This window comes from Cherax quadricarinatus, chromosome 1, assembly GCF_038502225.1.
Source record: "Cherax quadricarinatus isolate ZL_2023a chromosome 1, ASM3850222v1, whole genome shotgun sequence".
Taxonomy (NCBI): Eukaryota; Metazoa; Arthropoda; class Malacostraca; order Decapoda; family Parastacidae; genus Cherax; species Cherax quadricarinatus.
The window spans coordinates 77,551,459-77,571,355 of record NC_091292.1 but is presented as its reverse complement, the minus strand read 5'-3'; the positions used below and the strand labels follow the sequence as shown (position 1 = coordinate 77,571,355).

At 46.0% G+C, this 19,897-nt stretch overlaps 1 protein-coding gene across 1 annotated transcript in view; it reads right to left on the bottom strand.

The window, feature by feature from the left end:
- Window positions 1-12,684, bottom strand: part of LOC138852415 (uncharacterized) — a 738,964-nt gene extending 726,280 nt beyond the window's left edge. The window contains exon 1 of the mRNA XM_070082996.1: window positions 12,541-12,684. The gene's annotated coding sequence lies outside the window, so the exon portion shown is untranslated. The remainder of the gene's footprint in view (window positions 1-12,540) is intronic.
- Between the last annotated feature and the right edge of the window lie 7,213 nt (window positions 12,685-19,897).

Below are 19,897 nucleotides of genomic sequence, written 5' to 3'. Positions count from 1 at the left end.
AGATCAAAACGAATTTTTTTATGAGAGAGCCACAAAATTTGGTTAACACAAGCCTATCCGATGTTATCCTGACGCCAAATGACTTCGAACAGGCGATAAATGACATGCCCATGCACTCTGCCCCAGGGCCAGACTCGTGGAACTCCGTGTTCATCAAGAACTGCAATTAGCCCCTGTCACGAGCCTTTTCCATCCTATGGAGAGGGAGCATGGACACGGGGGTCGTCCCACAGTTACTAAACACAACAGACATAGCCCCACTCCACAAAGGGGGCAGTAAAGCAACAGCAAAGAACAACAGACCGATAGCACTAACATCCCATATCATAAAAATCTTTGAAAGGGTCCTAAGAAGCAAGATCACCACCCATCTAGAAACCCATCAGTTACACAACCGAGGGCAACATGGGTTTAGAACAGGTAGCTCCTGTCTGTCTCAACTATTGGATCACTACGACAAGGTCCTAAATGCACTAGAAGACAAAAAGAATGCAGATGTAATATATACAGACTTTGCAAAAGCCTTCGACAAGTGTGACCATGGCGTAATAGCGCACAAAATGCGTGCTAAAGGAATAACAGGAAAAGTCGGTCGATGGATCTATAATTTCCTCACTAACAGAACACAGAGAGTAGTCGTCAACAGAGTAAAGTCCGAGGCAGCTACGGTGAAAAGCTCTCTTCCACAAGGCACAGTACTCGCTCCCATCTTGTTCCTCATCCTCATATCCGACATAGACAAGGATGTCAGCCACAGCACCGTGTCTTCCTTTGCAGATGACACCCGAATCTGCATGACAGTGTCTTCCATTGCAGATACTGCAAGGCTCCAGGCGGACATCAACCAAATCTTTCAGTGGGCTGCAGAAAACAATATGAAGTTCAACGATGAGAAATTTCCATTACTCAGATATGGTAAACACGAGGAAATTAAATCTTCATCAGAGTACAAAACAAATTCTGGCCACAAAATAGAGCGAAACACCAACGTCAAAGACCTGGGAGTGATCATGTCGGAGGATCTCACCTTCAAGGACCATAACATTGTATCAATCGCATCTGCTAGAAAAATGACAGGATGGATAATGAGAACCTTCAAAACTAGGGAGGCCAAGCCCATGATGACACTCTTCAGGTCACTTGTTCTATCTAGGCTGGAATATTGCTGCACACTAACAGCACCTTTCAAGGCAGGTGAAATTGCTGACCTAGAAAATGTACAGAGAACCTTCACGGCGCGCATAACGGAGATAAAACACCTCAATTACTGGGAGCGTTTGAGGTTCCTAAACGTGTATTCCCTGGAACGCAGGCGGGAGAGATACGCGATTATATACACCTGGAAAATCCTAGAGGGACTAGTACCGAACTTGCACACGAAAATCACTCACTACGAAAGCAAAAGACTTGGCAGACGATGCAACATCCCCCCCAATGAAAAGCAGGGGTGTCACTAGCACGTTAAGAGACCATACAATAAGTGTCAGGGGCCCGAGACTGTTCAACTGCCTCCCAGCATACATAAGGGGGATTACCAACAGACCCCTGTCAGTCTTCAAGCAGGCACTGGACAAGCACCTAAAGTCGGTTCCTGACCAGCCGGGCTGTGGCTCGTACGTTGGTTTGCGTGCAGCCAGCAGCAACAGCCTGGTTGATCAGGCTCTGATCCACCAGGAGGCCTGGTCACAGACCAGGGCCGCGGGGGCGTTGACCCCCGGAACTCTCTCCAGGTAATAGCTGGATGGTTGCCAAAACTCGGTAGCAAACTCTTCAGAACCCAAGCTATATTAAGCCGGAGACTAAGACATGAAATAATCACAAAATTTACCCCTGTCCCAATTAATTTGTATACTACTGTTGAATACTGTTCTGTGCTGACAGCTCCGCATTAAATTACTGGGAACGCCTCAGAGTCCTAAATATGTACCTGCTGGAGCGGATGAGAGATAGTACATAATACATACGTGGAACCACAGTGCCATAGCAACATCCTGGAGTGAAAGATGTGAGAGAAAATGTAAAATACACTCAGTGGGCGCCATTGTATCAACATCGACGAGCCCAGACTACTCAACATTCTACCAGGGTCTTCAAGAGGAAATAGGACAAGTTCCTCCGCCAAAAGTCGGATCAACTAGGCTGTGGTAGATGTGTGTGTGTGTGTGTGTGTCAGCGATGGGGGGGGGGGGGCGCCAGCACCAACAGCCAAGCACCAGGGAAGCTTGACCCAGAGCGCGGCTCCGGGAATAAGAAAACTCTCGAAACTCGTCAACGGTATTTCAAAGGTAAAGGTATATCACCATAATGCAGGATGACTACCATGATAATACTTGTAATCTCACCACGGTGCAGGATTACCATGATAATCCTGCACCATCGTAATAGAATAAGACTGCACTCTATGGTGGGACAATAATATTGTCTCCCACCCACAATGGTGTCAGGTCACTCTACCTGTCTACCATGATAATATTGTCTCCCACCCACCATGGTGCTTTACCAGGATTACATCCAGCTTTCACGTAATGCTGCTGATGATCACTACACCCAGGTCTATACATCAAGAGACATACAGCGGCAGGTCAATACAAAGACCGAAAGGTGGGAGGGGGAAGGGGGGAGGATGGAAGGGTGGAGGGGGAGGTGGGGGGCTCGCAACAAGCCGTATAAACATCCTGACACAAAATCCATTCAGAATAACACTTTTTACGAGCACGAAAATCTTACTAATTGCACTCAGTATACACTTATGCAAACTTCATTAAAATCAACAAGATTACTTTTTTATTTTACTGTTAATGCGTTTTTTAGCCAAAATTATCTTACTTTCAGTGAAGAAATTTATTTTTCTAAAGAAAATGATAGAAAACCCTCAAAAAATAATGTACTTTTAATTCTTAATATTTCCTTACCGATTTAGGTCTAGTCTGAGAGGGAGAGGGGGGGAGGGAGAGAGAGAGAGAGAGAGAGAGAGAGAGAGAGAGAGAGAGAGAGAGAGAGAGAGAGAGAGAGAGAGAGAGAGAGAGAGAGCCGTAGGAGGTGATGCTCCCTAGCAGTACTACCAGATACCATCAAGATGGTTGGTCTCTTAGCATCCCCTCACCCCACCCTGACCCCCGTCGTCACCGTGTGTACAGTCATAACACGGTGCTACTGTATTCTGTAATAATTATTCCATTCCCGTCTATTCGGCTATCCGTTGTTACGGTAACATCCGGCTGGCCACATCCTGCAGTCGTACTCATAACTACAAACACATTGTGGAATGGTGTCAACAACTGGCGAATAATGATAAACCATCAAGATTATTATTATTATATTCAAGGAGGAAGCGCTAAACCCGTAGGATTATACAACGCCTGTGGGGGGGGGTAGATGTGGATGGTATTAAAACATCAAGAAACAAAATATGTATACAGATACAAAAGGTTTCGCTCACGTAGTGAAACGTCGTGTATCACTTTAAATATGTAAAGCTTCTATTTCCCCAGTCTTTATCACTGAAATTTATTAAGTAACTGCTATATCCTATATAGTGTGATAGACCTACTCAGGCTTCTAACTACATCCCTAGACATTACTTCATTATTTACTTCTCTTCTAGTATTCCTAATGCAGGTAAGTATATTTATGGAGCAATTTGAAATTTGAACAGACTGCCTGATGACGTAGTAGTCAGGCTTACAAATGATTATCAGACTGAACGTGAAGTATGTAATCAATATACACTTAACTGTCTGAGAAATATTGAGACAGTATAATAACCTATGTGATATGTCTTAATGAAAATAAGATACTAGACATATTAAGCAAATATCCCTGAATTGCTTACAAAAAGTTAGTCAGCATTTGTAAGCACGGAATATCAGGAAAAAAAAATGGGACATGCAACTTTGAGCATCCCAAAAAATGTAGCGACCTCCTGTCCAAAGGAGTGTGTCGTTCTTCTTCCTGTACTTTCTTTCACCTAAAAATGTGTCACTCCTCAGTCCTCCAGAAGCAGTGTTACAACATCAACTGCCCTGCATACCATCTAAAAGGGACCAGGAGGCACAGACCCCACAAGACAAACAATAGTAGCTACGACAACCCAACTCCAGGTGATTTTTTAGTGGCAGGAAACGTTAAAAGAAAATGGAAGGAAATAACAAAAATAGTCCACCACCTTGGAGCCCTGTTGGACTGGAGGCGCAGCCAGTGGCCACCCAGAACTACAACTACTGATACCAATAACAAAATCCCCCCAACAAACACAGAAAACAACCTCGTTCATATTTGCTAATATACAGGGCCTTAAGCCATCCACCAACAACAAATTACCTTTTATCAGTGGACTTCTAGAGGAGTCTAATGCAATGTTTGCAGCCTTCACAGAGACTCACACAAAAGATCACTTTGACAGTGAAATATGGATAAGTGGTTACAACCTTTTTAGATGTGACAGAAAGAACAGGAAACAAGGGGGATTTGGCCTGTATGTCAAAGAGTCGCTCATCTGCATGGAGTTGCTGAACACCACACATGAGGTAGTTTAAGTTCTATCAGTAAAGATCGAGAACCAAAACCTAGTCATTGTGGCTGTATATAAGCCACCAGATGCAACCTCCCAACAGTTCAAGGAAGAGCTACTGAAAATTGATTACTGTCTGGAAAGTCTTCCAGCACCATCTCTAAACATCTTACTGCTTGGTGATTTCAACCTAAGGCATACAAAATGGAAGCATGTAGCGAATAATGTTATAACTGAAACAATCCCCGGAAGTAGCGCAGATGAAAGGTCACACACGAGCTACTAAGTCTCTACGATAAACACAACTTAAGCCAGCAGATAGTGGAGCCAACAAGACTAGAAAACACACTTGACCTTATCTTCACAAATAATGAGGACCTGGTAAGAGACATAAGAATATCAAAAACAACTAATTCCGATCACACTCTAATCGAAGTCCAGACGTACATGCATAGGGGTCATGATCAGCATAATGCATGTACCTGTGAAGGTGTCTTCACAAAATACAACTTCAACAACAAGAACATCAACTGGGACCAGGTAAACCATGTCCTAAATGAAACATGTTGGGAAGATATCTTAAATAACATGGATCCAAACCAGTGCCTTGAAAGGATCAACTTCCTGTCAGCTGAAGCATGTTCTAGGCATATTCCCCTAAGAAAGAAGAAGAGCAGGAGTAAACTGGAGAGAGAAAGACACTCCCTCTACAGAAGACGGCGAAGAGTCACTGAGCTCCTCAGGAATGCTAAAATATCTGATACACGGAAGGAGGCACTGACCAGGGAAGTGGAAACTATCGAACTTAAGTTAAAGGACTCTTACAGGAACCAGGAGAGACAGGAGGAGCTTAAAGCTATTAGTGAAATTGGAAGAAATTCGAAATATTACTCAGACAGGATGGGACTTACACAGATGACAACAAGGAAATGAGTGAAATACTAAAATCCCACTAATCAGTCTGAGGATCGACGACCCAAATGATTTCTTCATGAATGAGCCTCAAAACTCCATAAATGTTTGCCAGATTTCCGACATTACCCTAACTCCGATAGACTTCGAAAAAGCCATCGACAACATGCCCATGCACTCAGCCCCGGGCCCAGACTCGTGGAACTCTGTATTCATTAAGAACTGCAAGAAACCCCTCTCACGTGCCCTAATACACTATGGAGGAGGAGCTTGGACATGGGTGAAATTCCACAGTCACTTAAAACAACGGATATAGCCCCACTCCATAAAGGTGGCAGAAAAGCATTAGCTAAGAACTATAGACCAATAGCTCTGACATCCCAAATCATAAAAATCTTTGAAAGAGTGCTAAGAAGCAGGATTGCAAACCACTTGGATTCCCAAAAACTGCTCAATCCAGGGCAACATGGGTTCAGGGCAGGTCGCTCCTGCCTCTCACAACTACTGGATCACTATGATATGGCCTCGAATGCACTGGAAGAAAATCACAATGCAGACTTTGCAAAAGCGTTTGACAAGTGCGATCATGGCGTAATAGCGCACAAAATACGTGCTAAAGGAATAACTGGGAAAGTGGGGAGATGGATCTTCAACTTCCTAACAAATCGAACACAAAGAGTAGTGGTCAACAGAGTTAAATCGGAGGCTGCCATAGTGAACAGCTCTCTTCCACAAGCCACAGTACTCGCCCCCCATCCTATTCCTCATCCTCATATCAGACATAGACAGAGATATACACCACAGCACCGTATCATCCTTTGCGGATGATACTAGGATCTGCATGAGACTGTCATCTGTTGAGGACACGGTTAACCTCCAAGAAGATATAAACAAAGTTTTCCAGTGGGCAGCCGGAGACACTATGATGTTCAATGAAGACAAATTCCAACCACTCCGTTATGGAAAACTGGAGGAGATAATAACTAGAACAAAGTATACTACAGACTCTGGCCATACAACAGAGCGGAAAAATAATGCAAGGGACCTGGAAGTAGTAATGTCTGAGGATCTCACTTTTAAGGATCACAACAGTGCCATGATTGCACGTGCAAAGAAAATGATAGGATGGATTATGAGAACGTTCAAAACGAGGGATGCCAAGCCAATGATCCTTTTCAAATCACTTGTCCTCTCTAGGCTGGAATACTGCTGTACATCAACATCTCCATTCAAAGCAGGTGAAATTGCAGATCTAGAGTGTGTACAGATATCCTTTACTGCACGTATAAGTTCTGTCAACACCTTAACTACTGGGAACGCTTGGAAGCACGTGACTTGTACTCGTTGGAACGCAGGAGGGAGAGATATATCATAATCTACACTTGGAAAACCCAGGAAGGAATGGTCCCGAATCTGCACACAGAAATCACTCCCTACGAAAGTAAAAGACTGGGCAGGCGACGCAAAGTACCCCCAATTAAAAGTAGGGGCGCCATTGATACACTAAGAGAAAACACCATAAGTGTCCGGGGCCCAAGACTGTTCAACAGCCTCCCACCAAGCATAATTGGAATTATCAATAAACCCCTGGCTGCCTTCAAAAGAGAGCTGGACAGATACCTAAAATCAGTGCCGTATCAGCCGGGCTGTGGCTTGTACGTTGGACTGCGTGCGGCCAACAGTAACAGCCTGGTTGATCAGGCCCTGATCCACCGGGAGGCCTGGTCGTGAACCGGGCCGCGGGGGCGTTGATCCCCGGAATAATCTCCAGGTAGCTGTAGAAATAAATCCATCGTACTCTTGGTAACTCTTTCGGGACCTGGTTCCTAGACCTTTTGTGTCTCAATGTGCTCTTGTGGTACCCTACAAATATACGAAAACTATAACCAGAGCGTTGGTAAGTTGGGGAAGGAAGAATATATAAAGATGGAAGGTTGGGTGGGTGTGTTAAGGAGGGAGGGGGTAATATAGGTAAGTGACTCAACCACTCTGGTGTATATTAATGAAGGTGTGTTTTGTGTTGTGTTATGCATAATAATCAGATGATTGATATACCACACCACCCGTCAGAGGCACATGTGTATACAAGATGCATACACGCATGACAGTGAACTGGTGGTAGGTACATTTCTGTTATTGCCATTTTGTTTTTAAGCGAAGGAGACAATTTGTTAGGGCTAGTTGAAAGGAGTTTGCTGGAGCTGGTGGTCAGCTGATCTAATTCTGAGGCGGTGTCCTGCCGTAGGTGGTTTTCAGATGCTACCTGGTTAGATTCATGGTGTCATCGGTAAGGATGGTTTTCTCTCTCTTAAACATAGATTGGCTCTGGTGGTAGCCATTCTTCTATATCTTCAGGAAGATCACTCAGAATCTTTGGTCTTGAGAAGTTCTCCTTGTGAATGAAACGTCAGACTCTTTGTTGGAGAGACATGTGGGTTCTGTGGAGAGGTGTACTGATTATGTAGTCAGTGGCGGTTGTTGACTGGGGTGGCTTTTTCCTTGCATGTCATATAATTATCGCTTCTTTAATTTGTCGAGCCTGACATTTATCGAGTCGATTTTCTGCTGGATGTACAGATCTTCCATTGTGATTCTGTCCCTCAGTCTGTTGCCTGAGATAAAGTGGAGTGCATTGTTCTGGATTCTTTGCAGCTGTAACATGTTATTTTTTGTTGTTAGAGACAGGCATGCAAGAAGTCTTGTCATCTTATACAGGTGCTTCTTGATATGAGAAGGGACCTGTATAGCTGACTGAGGCGAGTTTTTGGCTAAGTTTACCTTTTTAGTGACGTGTGATGTGGAGTAATCTATCTCATAGCCCAAGATCTTGTTCGGAATTTTTAATGGTGATAGGTGTACCTCTGATGGATGCATTGCCATTGTTTTCAACTGTTGTGGCAAAACATCCGATGGTACTGATGAGGACCTTGTCAGGAGTGGTCGTGATTCTCTATTTTTTTTCTCCCAGTTGGCTGTTCTTTGCAATTCTATATCATTTTTTCTATCTTTTTGTTTTTGCGGATGCAGGAGTGGATGATACTACATGGATAACATCGTCAGCAAATTGGGTAATGATATAGTCATTATATTCAGGTTGGGGAAGGTCATCTACATATTGAAAAGAATAAGGCTCAAGCATGATCCCTGCGGCACTCCAACTGTTTGTGCAAGTGACTCCGCCGTCTTGCCGTTGAAGGTGGGGATGATGCTTCTACTTGTTAAGAAGTTGTATACAAGTCAAAGAAAGGTCCAATTATGGTCAGGAAGGTCAGCAAGGTTGAATGAGGCCGTCGTGCCATAGGTTGTCAAATGCTTTGTGTAAATCCTGAGTTGCAATCTTGCAAGGTTGCCCTTTTTACGCAGGCTGTCAACGGCATCGAAGATGATATTGATGTGTTGGGTTCCTCTGTGTGTCCTAAAACTAAGCTGCTTTTCAATGAAGAGGTGATGGAAATCCATGTAATAGTTCGGCATATCAGAGACAACTTTTTCAAAGATTTTGTCAGTGACTTCGAGGAGATAGGTCTGTAGTTCTCTGTCTTATGTTTATCTTTGTTGATTTCTGCAATGTGTATCATTCTCGCTGTTTCAAGTGTCACGGGAAAGTGTCCAGAAGTCAGGATGGCATTACAGATGTTTACCAGTCATCTTACAGTTTCGGGTTAAGTACTTTATTTGTATTACTGCTATGCCTGAGAGGCCAGGGGTTTTATTTCTCATTCTACCTATCACTTGGCACATCTCCCCAGAGTAATGAGTCTAGTAAGGGGGTGCTCATCTTCAAGAATTGTGTCAATTAATGGTATAGTAGTTGGAAGTCTGCAACATTATCATCTCTCTACTGGTTGACCCACTGGTAGTGGTCATTGTTGAATCTTCTATTACTGTATGAGGGAATTCTCTCCCACACTTCTCCCATCAAAATGGCTTGGTCTTGCGGGTCATCTAGGTTGACAGTTTTTTCGACACTACTGTCCTAGTGTCGTCAGGTCGAGTTCCTTTTACTTCTCCTCGTAGGACATGCCCCTTAGCTCCGGGACTAGTCTCGCTACAAACCTTTGCATTTTCTCTTAATTTCCTGACGTGCTTGGTCAGGTGTGTGTGTGTGTGTGTGTGTGTGTGTGTGTGTGTGTGTGTGTGTGTGTGTGTGTGTGTGTGTGTGTGTGTGTGTGTGTGTGTGTGTGTGTACGTACGATTGCTTATATGCACATGCGTGCGTGCGGCACTAAGCACCTACTCCACGCAGACATCAACTACAGCAGACATCAACTACAGCAGACATCAACTACAGCAGACATCAACTACAGCAGACATCACCTGCAGCAGGCATCAACTACAACAGACATTACCTACAGCAGACAACTACAGCAGACATCACCTGCAGCAGATATCACTTGCAGCAGATATCTGCAGCAGACATCACCTGCAGCAGATATCTGCAGCAGACATCACCTGCAGCAGACATTAATCAATTCAACATTCTTGCATGTCAAACGTATTAGAATCCAGCGAAAACCTGCTCCCGTTTACTGCAACTGTTCAGTGTTGCAACGCAGGTGTTGGCCCCCGTTACCCCAGCAACGCAGGTGTTGGCCCCCGTTACCCCAGCAACGCAGGTGTTGGCCCCCATTACCCCAGCAAGGCAGGTGTTGGCCCCCGTTACCCCAGAAGGCAGGTGTCGGCTCCCGTCACCCCAGCAAGGCAAGTGTTGGCTCCCGTTACCCTAGGGAGTACATTTTCTCAGGTCTTTCCAGTAGGTATTGTGTCACCCGTCACTCCAACAGGTGCCGTGTTACCCGCCACTCCAGGTGCCGTGTCACCTGTCACTACAACAGGTGCCGTGTCACCTATCACTACAACAGGTGCCGTGTCACCCGCCACTCCAGCAGGTGCCGTGTCACCTGTCACTACAACAGGTGCCGTGTCACCCGCCACTCCAGCAGGTGCCGTGTCACCCGCCACTCCAGCAGGTGCCGTGTCACCCGCCACTCCAGCAGGTGCCGTGTCACCCGCCACTCCAGCAGGTGCCGTGTCACCCGCCACTCCAGCAGGTGCCGTGTCACCCGCCACTCCAGCAGGTACCGTGTCACCCGCCACTCCAGCAGGTGCCGTGTCACCCGCCACTCCAGCAGGTGCCGTGTCACCCGCCACTCCAGCAGGTGCCGTGTCACCCGCCACTCCAGCAGGTGCCGTGTCACCCGCCACTCCAGCAGGTGCCGTGTCACCCGCCACTCCAGCAGGTGCCGTGTCACCCGCCACTCCAGCAGGTGCCGTGTCACCCGCCACTCCAGCAGGTGCCGTGTCACCCGCCACTCCAGCAGGTGCCGTGTCACCCGCCACTCCAGCAGGTGCCGTGTCACCCGCCACTCCAGCAGGTGCCGTGTCACCCGCCACTCCAGCAGGTGCCATGTCACCCGCCACTCCAGCAGGTGCCGTGTCACCCGCCACTCCAGCAGGTGCCGTGTCACCCGCCACTCCAGCAGGTGCTTTGTCACCCGCCACTCCAGCAGGTGCTGTGTCACCCGCCACTCCAGCAGGTGCTGTGTCACCCGCCACTCCAGCAGGTGCTGTGTCACCCATCACTACAGCAAGTGGCGTGTCACCCGCCACTCCAGCAGGTGCCGTGTCACCTGTCACTACAGCAGATGCCGTGTCACCTGTCACTACAGCAGGTGGCGTGTCACCCGCCACTCCAGCAGGTGTCATGTCACCCGTCACTACAGCAGGTGCCGTGTCACCTGTCACTACAGCAGATGCCGTGTCACCTATCACTACAGCAGGTGCCGTGTCACCCATCACTACGGCAGGTGCCGTGTCACCCGCCACTACAGCATATGCCGTGCCACCTGTCACTACAGCAGGTGCCGTGTCACCCGCCACTACAGCATATGCCGTGCCACCTGTCACTACAGCAGGTGCCGTGTCGCCCGTCACTACAGCAGATGCCGTGTCACTACAGCAGGTGGCGTGTCACCCGCCACTCCAGCAGGTGCCGTGTCATCCGCCACTACAGCAGATGCCGTGTCACCTGTCACTACAGCAGGTGGAGTGTCACCCGCCATTCCAGCAGGTGGCGTGTCACCCGCCACTCCAGCAGGTGCCGTGTCACCCGCCACTACAGCAGATGCCGTGTCACCTGTCACTACAGCAGGTGCCGTGTCACCCGCCACTCCAGCAGGTGCCGTGTCACCCGCCACTACAGCAGATGCCGTGTCACCTGTCACTACAGCAGGTGCCGTGTCACCCGCCACTCCAGCAGGTGTCATGTCACCCGTCTCATCTCCAGTCATTTCAACACAAGACTTAAAGAGTGTTAGCCCAGACACGCAAGATAACCCAGGATAGCCAAAGAAAACCATGCAGTGTGGCTCTCCTAGATGCCACCTAGGTGATTATGGGCAGCAGGTGTGGAGAGACCAGGGAATCGAACCCGGGTCTTTTAGAGTGTGAGTCGAACTTAGCACCACTGAGCAACGACTGAATTACTCTGATGTACAGTACAATAAAAAAAAATAGGTCAAGTTTACTTTATCAGACTGTCACAGGTTAATTTATACATTATTATTATTATCAAGCGCTAAATTCGTAAGTCATACAGCAAGTAATTTCAATAAGTTACTGTTGTGAGATTTTTAAACGAGTACGAAACCCAAAAAAAAAAAATATAAGTTTTCCTCCATGGCTCGTTTAATTAACTCCATGTTAATTGAGTTATATTATACATTAGACAAATTTTAACATGGCATACCTTGAATATCCCTAAATAGGAGAGAGAGTTGCAGGTAACATCAGGATACACTCGGGTATATTAGCAGTGGATGTGCATGACCTTGACAGACCCTCCTGACCAAGAGTTTTTCACTCAAAATACCTCTTTTTTTTTTTTTTTGCTTATGTACATGTCTTAAAATGCAATTCATACCAGAGAGGATTTGAATGTTGGACAAGTGGAGGTAAGTATGTGTACCGTGTGTGTGTAGTGGGGGACGTCACCCTATAATTGTATGTGTGAGTATTTTATCAGCATGTGTGTTGGGCAGCTCCCACATCACTACCTAAACTTTCCCAGTTCCTGACATCATATATAATGCCTTTACATCTCCATGTTTTGTACTCACCTGAATAAAGAAACGCCCAGTGTTCCAGATACGAAAATCCACTACGGAGGTAGATTAAGAAACTAAATTCCACACAAGTTTTATAAAGAAACTTCCACAACACCTCCTCTTACGGCGTCTGTACGACAACTGCATGAGTCTGGTTCTCCCACCTCCCTCCCACCTACCATGCTTACTAGACTCCAACTACCATTAATTTATCACATTTATTGGATATCAAACACACGCTGATGGTTTGTGTTCTCGATTCAGTTTAAGGTTGGCTTTGCCCAATATAAGTGTGCGTGTGTGTGTGTAGCCAGCAGCTCCCCGCCCAGTAAATATGGATGCCAACTATTTCTATGGTATTACTGTGTGCCCACTCTAGCACGGTCTCTGCACTTGATAACCATTCCCCCCCCCCCCCACCCGCAATATAAATACTTATACCCTTTTTAGTAACTAGATGTATGTCGGTCGCTGCGCGATCCGACAGAGGTATCCCTGTATTCCATAAATCCAGCCTGCTGTCTCACTGCACGTGATTGGAATAGTGCAGAGTGCGGCATAAGATGATATTGTAACGGGATATTAGCATTGAACATTTGAAAGTGATCAAAAGTTATATGGAAACTAATATTCAAATTTCTTCAATATAAATGGAAAATTAGGACATAAAAAACGTAATTGAAACTTTTCAAAAAGACCACTATCCTAATATATATAAGTACATTAAACTTGAAGCCACTGATTAGTTACATTATCAAGTTATCAGCGAGGAAATGTTGAAGATAATAACATGTGACACTAAGAAATCTTATGAAAAATAATATTTAATTTTTTTTCCAATTTCTTTCTAGAAAAGTAAGTTAGGACCTACATAGGCCAAAATCCAAACCTTTATATAAGACTGACAAAATTTTAAGAAAGTCCAGAAATTAAGCAAGTTTTTTGTAATCTCAGTGTAAATAACATGCAAATGTTTAGCAATGGTGTATGTACACACACACACACACACACACACACACACACACACACACACACACACACACACACACACACACACACACCGAGGAAGAAGTGAAGAGGCTTCTGAGTGAGCTAGATACCTCAAAGGCAATGGGGCCAGATAACATCTCTCCATGGGTCCTGAGAGAGGGAGCAGAGGCGCTATGTGTACCCTTAACAACAATATTCAATACAACTATCGAAACAGGGAGATTGCCTGAGGCATGGAAGACAGCAAATGTAGTCCCAATCTTTAAAAAAGGAGACAGACATGAAGCACTCAACTACAGACCAGTGTCACTGACATGTATAGTATGCAAAGTCATGGAGAAGATTGTCAGGAGAAGAGTGGTGGAACACCTAGAAAGGAATGATCTCATCAACAGCACCCAACATGGTTTCAGGGACGGGAAATCCTGTGTCACAAACCTACTGGAGTTCTATGACAAGATAACAGCAGTAAGACAAGAGAGAGAGGGGTGGGTGGATTGCATTTTTTGGACTGCAAGAAGGCGTTTGACACAGTACCACACAAGAGGGATAACAGGGGAGGCACTACGATGGATCAGGGAATATTTGTCAGGAAGACAGCAACGAGTAATGGTACGTGGCGAGGTGTCAGAGTGGGCACCTGTGACCAGCGGGGTCCCACAGGGGTCAGTCCTAGGACCAGTGCTGTTTCTGGTATTTGTGAACGACATGACAGAAGGAATAAACTCTGAGGTGTCACTGTTTGCAGATGACGTGAAGTTGATGAGAAGAATTCATTCGGTCGAAGACCAGGCAGAACTACAAAGGGATCTGGACAGGCTGCAGACCTGGTCCAGCAATTGGCTCCTGGAGTTCAATCCCACCAAGTGCAAAGTCATGAAGATTGGGGAAGGGCAAAGAAGACCGCAGACGGAGTACAGTCTAGGGGGCCAGAGACTACAAACCTCACTCAAGGAAAAAGATCTTGGGGTGAGTATAACACCAGGCACATCTCCTGAAGCGCACATCAACCAAATAACTGCTGCAGCATATGGGCGCATGGCAAACCTCAGAACAGCATTCCGACATCTTAATAAGGAGTCGTTCAGGAACCTGTACACCGTGTACGTTAGGCCCATATTGGAGTATGCGGCATCAGTTTGGAACCCACACCTAGCCAAGCATGTAAAGAAACTAGAGAAAGTGCAAAGGTTTGCCACAAGACTAGTCCCAGAGCTAAGAGGTATGTCCTACGAGGAGAGGTTAAAGGAAATCAACCTGACGACACTGGAGGACAGGAGAGATAGGGGGGACATGATAACGACATACAAAATACTGAGAGGAATTGACAAGGTGGACAAAGACAGGATGTTCCAGAGACTGGACACAGCAACAAGGGGACACAGTTGGAAGCTGAAGACACAGATGAATCACAAGGATGTTAGGAAGTATTTCTTCAGCCACATAGTCAGGAAGTGGAATAGTTTGGGAAGAGATGTAGTGGAGGCAGGATCCATACACAGCTTTAAGCAGAGGTACGATAAAGCTCATGGTTCAGGGAGAGTGACCTAGCGGCGACCAGTGAAGAGGCGGGGCCAGGAGCTTGGACTCGACCCCTGCAACCTCAACTAGGTGAGTACAACTAGGTGAGTACACCTACTGGAGTTTTATGACAAGGTGACAGAAGTAAGACAAGAGAGGGGTGGATCGACTGCATTTTCTTGGACTGCAAGAAGGCCTTCGGCACAGTTCCTCACAAGAGGTTACTGCAAAAGCTAGAGGATCTGGCACGCATAACAGGAAAGGCCAGAGAATACCTGACAGGGAGGCAACAACGAGTCATGGTACGTGACGAGGTGTCAGAGTGGACGCCTCTGACAAGCGGGGTTCCACAGGGGTCAGTCCTAGGACCTGTGCTGTTTTTGGTATATGTGAACGACATAACGAAAGGGATAGACTCAGAAGTGGCCTTGTTTGCAGATGAAGTGAAGTTAATGAGGAGAATCAAATCGGTCGAGGATCAGGCAGGACTATAAAGAAACCTGGACAGGCTACAAGCCTGGTCCAGCAACTGGCTCCTTGAGTTTAACCCTGCCAAATGCAAAGTCATGAAGATTGGGGAAGGGCAAAGAAGACCGCAGACACAGTATAGTCTAGGTGGCCAAAGACTGCAAACCTCACTCAAGGAAAAAGATCTGGGGGTGAGTATAACACCGAGCACATCTCCTGAGGCGCACATCAACCAGATAACTGCTGCAGCGTACGGACGTCCGACAAACCTAAGGATAGCGTTCCGATACCTCAATAAGGAATCGTTCAAGACTCTGTACACCATTTACGTGAGGCCCATACTGGAGTATGCAGCACCAGTTTGGAATCCACACCTGGTCATGCACGTCTAGTCCCAGAGCTAAGGGGATTGTCCTACGAAGAAAGGTTAAGGGAAATCGGCCTGACGACACTGGAGGACAGGAGGGTCAGGGGAGACATGATAACGACATATAAAATACTGCTCGGAATAGACAAGGTGGACAAAAACGGGATGTTCCAGAGATGGGATATAGGAACAAGAGGTCACAATTGGAAGTTGAAGACTCAGATGAATCAAAGGGATGTTAGGAAGTATTTCTTCAGTCACAGAGTTGTCAGGCAGTGGAATAGCTGAGAAAGTGACGTAATTTATCAGGAGTTTACCTGGAGAGAGTTCCGGGGGTCAACGCCCCCGCGGCACGATCTGTGACCAGGCCTCATGGTGGATCAGAAACTAATCAACCAGGCTGTTACTGCTGGCTGCACGCAATCCAACGTACGAGCCACAGCCCGGCTGGTCATGTACCGACTTTAGGTGCTTGTCCAGTGCCTGCTTGAAGACAGCCAGGGGTCTATTGGTAATCCCCATTATCTATGCTGGGAGGCAGTTGAACAGTCTCGGGCCCTTGACACTTATTGTATAGTCTCTTAACGTGCTAGTGACACCCCTGCTTTTCATTGGGGGGTTGCATCGTCTGCCGAGTCTTTTGCTTTCGTTGTGAGTGATTTTCGTGTGCAAGTTCGGTACTAGTCCCTCTAGGATTTTCCAGGTGTATATAATCATGTATCTCTCCCGCCTGCGTTCCAGGGAGTACAGGTTCAGGAACTTCAAGCGCTCCCAGTAATTGAGGTACATTTTCTAGGTCAGCAATTTCACCTGCCTTGAAAGGTGCTGTTAGTGTGCAGCAATATTCCAGCCAAGATAGAACAAGCGACCTGAAGAGTGTCATCATGGGCTTGGCATCCCTAGTTTTGAAGGTTCTCATTATCCATCCTGTCATTTTTCTAGCAGATGCGATTGATACAATGTTATGGTCCTTGAAGGTGAGATCCTCCGACATGATCACTCCCAGGTCTTTGACGTTGGATTTTCGCTCAATTTTGTGGCCGGAATTTGTTTTGTACTCTGATGAAGTTTTAATTTCCTCATGTTTACCATATCGGAGTAATTGAAATTTCTCATTGTTGAACTTCATATTGTTTTCTGCAGCCCATTCAAAGATATGGTTGATGTCCGCCTGGAGCCTTGCAGTCTCTGCAGTGGAAGACACTGTCATGTAGATTCGGGTGTCATCTGCGAAGGAAGACACGGTGCTGTGGCTGACATCCTTGTCTATGTCACATATGAGGATGAGAAACAAGATGGGAGCGAGTACTGTGCCTTAAGGAACAGAGCTTTCTACCGTAGCCGCCTCAGACTTTATTTACTCTGTTGACTACTACACTTTGTGTTCTGTTTGTGAGGAAATTATAGATCCATCTACCAACTTTTCCTGTTATTCCTTTACCAGGCATTTTGCGCGCTCTTACGCCATGGCCACACTTGTCGAAGGCTTCTGCAAAGTCTCTATATATTACATCTGCATTCTTTTTGTCTTCTAGTGCATCTAGGACCTTGTCGTAGTGATCCAGTAGTTGGGACAGACAAGAGCGACCTGCTCTAAACCCATGTTGCCCTGGGTTGTGTAAATGATGGGTATCTAGATGGGTGGCGATCTTGCTTCTTAGGACCCTTTCAAAAATTTTTATGATATGGGATGTTAGTGCTATCGGTCTGTAGTTCTTTACTATTGCTTTACTGCCCCCTTTGTGGAGTGGGGCTATGTCTGTTGTTTTTAGTAACTGTGGGACGACCCCCGTGTCCATGCTCCCTCTCCATAGGATGGTAAAAGCTCGTGATAGGGGCTTCTTGCAGTTCTTGATGAACACGGAGTTCCATGAGTTTGGCCCTGGGGCAGAGTGCATGGGCATGTCATTTATCGCCTGTTCAAAGTCATTTGGCGTCAGGATAACATCAGATAGGCTTGTGTTTACCAAATTCTGTGGCTCTCTCATAAAAAATTCATTTTGATCTTCGACTCTCAGTCTGATTAGCGGCTTGCTAAAAACTGAGTCATACTGGGACTTGAGTAGCTCATTCATTTCCTTGCTGTCATCTGTGTAGGACCCATCTTGTTTAAGTAGGGGCCCAATACTGGATGTTGTTCTCGACTTCGATTTGGCATAAGAAAAGAAATACTTTGGGTTTCTTTCGATTTCATTTATGGCTTTTAGTTCTTCCCGCGATTCCTGACTCCTATAAGATTCCTTTAGCTTAAGTTCGATGTTTGCTATTTCTCTGACCAGTGTCTCCCTACGCATTTCAGATATATTGGCGTCTTTTAGCCGCTCTGTTATTCTTTTCCGTCGCCTGTAAAGGAAGCGCCTGTCTCTTTCTATTTTACATCTACTCCTCCTTTTCCTTAAAGGAATAAGCCTTGAGCATACATCGAATGCCACCGAGTTAATCTGTTCTAGGCATAAGTTGGGGTCTGTGTTGCTTAGTCCATCTTCCCAGCTTATATCGTTTAGGACTTGGTTTACTTGGTCCCACTTTATGTTCTTGTTATTGAAGTTGAATTTGGTGAAGGCTCCCTTGTGACTAATCTCATTTTGTCTGTCTGGGGCTCTGCACATACATGTCTGAACCTCGATTATGTTGTGATCTGAGTATATTGTTTTTGATATGGTGACGTTTCGTATCAGATCATCATTGTTAGTGAAGATGAGGTCTAGTGTATTCTCCAGTCTAGTAGGCTCTATTATTTTCTGGTTTAGGTTGAATTTTGTGCAGAGATTTAAAAGCTCGTGTGTGTGTGAGTTCTCGTCAGAGCTGCCTCCTGGTGTTACCACTGCAACAACATTATTTGCTATATTCCTCCATTTTAGGTGCCTCAAGTTGAAATCCCCCAGGAGCAAGATGTTGGGGGTAGGAGCTGGCAGATTTTCCAGACAGTGGTCAATTTTTAACAGCTGTTCCTGGAATTGCTGGGACGTTGCATCCGGAGGCTTGTAGACTACCACAATGACTAGGTTTTGGTTCTCGATGTTTACTGCTAAAACTTCCACTACATCATTTGAGGCATTAAGCAATTCTGTGCAAATAAGTGACTGCGATATACAGGCCAACCCCCCCTCCCCTTTTTGCCTGTTCACTCTGTCACATCTGTATAGGTTGTAACATGGGATCCATATTTCGTTGTCCAAGTGATCCTTTATGTGGGTCTCTGTGAAAGCCGCGAACATTGCATTTGCCTCTGCAAGCAGTCCACGGATGAAAGGTGTTTTGTTGTTCACTGCTGGCTTTAGACCTTGTATATTTGCAAAGAAGAATGTCATCGGACTGGTGGTATTGGTGGTACTGGGGGGGACTTTTTTTCCCGGCACTAGTATCTGTATCTGTTGGTTTGGAGTGGAGGCCATCGACTGTGGTTCCACTCCAGAAATGACTGGATTTGCCGTACGATTTCTACCATTTCCTGCCAGTTTTTTTTTTCCTTTCTGGCACTAAAAAACCTCTCCCTCTTGAGTGGCTGTGGCTACCCAGGTTTTCCCATGGCCTGGATGTTTTGTATCTTTTTGTCCCCTTTAGATGGTGTGCCTGGCAATTTAAGTTATAGCACAGTCTTTCCTGTACTGAAGAGGTACACAGTTCAGGGTGAAAAAGCTTACAGGAAGGGCACGGCATTTTCTAGGGTGGTCAAAGTTGCACGTCCCATCTATTTTTCCAGATTTTCCATGTCTGCAGATACCAAGTGCATAGTATGTGCACAGGCTTGGTTTCCGTTTGCCTTGGGTTTTTGTGACTGTATTCCCTGTTGGTGCATGTTTACCAGTCTCATTCCTATCCTCACTAGTACTAACAATGGAGCTCTCACCAATGGTGGAGCTCTCACCGTAGTGGAGGAAGGAACCATACATAGTTTTAAGACGAGGTTTGATAACGCTCATGGAGCAGGGAGAGGATCTAGTGGCAATCAGTGAAGAGGCGGGGCCAGGAGCTATGAATCGACCCCTGCAACCACAAATAGGTGAGTATACACACACACAC